We start from the raw sequence: 2902 nt of genomic DNA, 5'->3' as shown, positions 1-2902 counted from the left end.
CCAAACTGGATTTACATTTCCCACTGAAGATGGAGTACTCGTCCCCTGCGATAAATGGGATGAACGAACCATTAAGAAGATCGAAGCTAATGTAAAGGCAACCTAGACCCTCCAGCGTGACTTAACCAAAGAAGAATTGAACCGGGTCGACCCCTTCAATAGTGCCAAAGAACTATGGAAAAAACTAATCGAGCTACATAAAGGCATCTCCGATACTAAGGTAAGCAAACGAGACTTAATTTTTAATAAACTATAAATATTAAAATGTAGGATAGTGAGTTGGTGAGTCAACTCTATGTCCGGATCCAAGACCTACTTAATGGTCTCCATGTAATTGGCCAGAAGGTGGAAAATCATGATATTATAAGGTATGCTCTCAATGCTTTTCCAAGGAACACTTTGTGGACATCAATGTTAGATGCTTACAAAGTTTCCAAGAATCTCTCTCAAATTAGATTAGATGAATTATTTCCAAAATTTGAATTGCACAAGTAGATTAACACAGTTCCGGTTGAGAAAGGTATTACGTTGGTTGCAAGCACAAGCAAGACAAAGGAGACTAAGAAAAAGTACCCAATCGAACCCGAGTCCGAAGACGAATTAGACTTAGAAGAAGACAATGGAATTATCGCTGAACTCATGAACCTAGTCTGGAAGCTATACAAGAAGAAGAAGGGATTCACCAAAAGAGAGATTAAAAAGGTGATCTAGTCAAAGATGACGCAACCAAGTCCAAAAGACAAGTCCAAAGTCATCTTCTACAGCTACAACAAAAAGGGACATATCAAGGCAAATTGTCCAAACCAGAAGGAAACAAAGAGGCAATGGAAAAAGAAGGCGCTACAAGCAACGTGGGATGAGTCTTCATTAGAAGACTCCGACGAAGATCTCAGACAGACAAGCCTCCTCATACTTTTAGCCCGAGAACAAGTCATCGAGTCTGAATCCGAGATAGAATCAAAAGCTGAGTCCGAGAGAAGTCACGGATCTGCATCTGATTCAGAAGATTCCCAATCTATTATAAGAATTTCCTTAATTAGATCTTATAACCTGATCTCGTACTTGTCTAGAAAACTAGCTAAGTCCAACCTCTGGGTCAAGTGACTCCAAGAGGAGGTCAAAGTCCTCAAGGAAGTGACTAACCCAAGCTCCTTGATAGAATCAGTTCAAGCTGGAACTTCAACTCAAGTCCAAGAACTTGAGGAAGAAAATTCTAACTTGAAAAGTCAAGTTAAGGAACCTAGGAACTCATTGGAACGATTCACTTTAGGTTCCAAGAACCTTGAACTAATTCTTAGGAAACAAAGGACTGTATACAAATGATTCGAACTTGGGTATAAGGCCAAACAAAAATTTAAATCCTACTTGTTTGTTGTTAATTGAACAAATAGTAAAATTGTCTAAGCATGGGTCCCCAAGTCTAACTTAGTTAACCAAGTTGGACTTAATCAATATTGGATCCCCAAGGATCAAATGCACTATCTTGATAGACCTTATCGAGGCTATGTTCCAAGGGAGCCAATAGAAAGACCATCCTCAATATTAAATAGACTTGCTTGATGTTTGCTTTATTGCTTTCTTTATACATGTTTAGACTAGGGTAGATAAGGACTCAGGCTTAATCAACATTTGATTAGTTAGACCTAGAATTTTTAGAAGAAAATTAAACATTTAATTTTGTTAAAAGGCTTTGTCTAGAAGTAGTTGTTGCTCCAATACCCAAGAAGCCTAGTGCCTTGTGATAGCTTGAAAACCAATTATTGAAATGGATGTTTAATTGACTAACTATTAAATCTTAGCTAACTCAAATATAAATCAATCCTTAGATATTAATCTAAGTTAAAGATAAAATTAGTCATCTCACAAAACAGATAAGGTTTCCTGATTGATAATCTAGAAAAGGGTGAGATGAATTTAGATTAAAATAAAAATTAGTCAAACTCAAATCAACCTTAATCTAACTAAACTCAAATTAAATTTAAATCAACATTAATCTAACTAAACTCAAATTAAATCAACATAATACAAACCTAACTTAAAATTAACTTAAACTTAAAATCAAATCAAATTCAAACTTAAATTAAACTTAACTCAATTCAAATTAAATCAAACTTAAATCAAGTCAAGTTAAACTTAAATCAAATTAATCTAACTAAAGTTAAAGTCAATGAACCATCTCACAATCACCCATATGTATAACATGATTGACAACCTAGATTGGGTGAGATGAAAAATCAGGGGTTGAATTCAATCAATTTATCTTATAATTCATTTAAATCGGATCCAAATAAAATACTTTATGTGTAGGAATATAATGATTTAGACCAATGGATGTTAGATAGTGGATGCTCCAAACACATGACTGGAGATCGATTGAAGTTCACCAAGCTAAAACTCAAGAACTTAGGGTCAGTTGTGTTTGGCAATGACAGAAACCTTAAGGTAATCGGAACAAGTAATATTGAACTGAGTTCCGATTTTATAATTTGAAAAGTTTTATTAGTTGATAAGTTCACTTTTAACTTACTTAGCATAAGTCAATTGTGTGACTCTGGTTATCTAGTAACATTTTCTAACTCTAAATGGTTTAGTTAGACGTTTACCTAAATTAAAAATTTTTAAAAATATAATTTGTAATGCTTGTCAACAAGGTAAACAAACTATGTCAACTCATAAACTAATAAACCTAAATCGAACCAACTCAATACTTGAGCTCCTACACTTAAACTTATTTGATTCACATGGAGCCAAGTCACTAAGTAGAAACTAATACTGCTTAGTAATAATTGATGATTGCTCAAGATTTACTTGGGTAAAATTTCTAAAAATCAAAGATGAAACTTTTGAAATCTTTAACAATTTTTGTAAACTAATAGAAAATGAAAAAGATACAAAAGATTAA

This window comes from Zingiber officinale, chromosome 2B, assembly GCF_018446385.1.
Source record: "Zingiber officinale cultivar Zhangliang chromosome 2B, Zo_v1.1, whole genome shotgun sequence".
NCBI classification, from domain to species: Eukaryota; Viridiplantae; Streptophyta; class Magnoliopsida; order Zingiberales; family Zingiberaceae; genus Zingiber; species Zingiber officinale.
The sequence above is the reverse complement of the archived record's forward strand: the minus strand, read 5'-3'. Positions refer to the sequence as shown.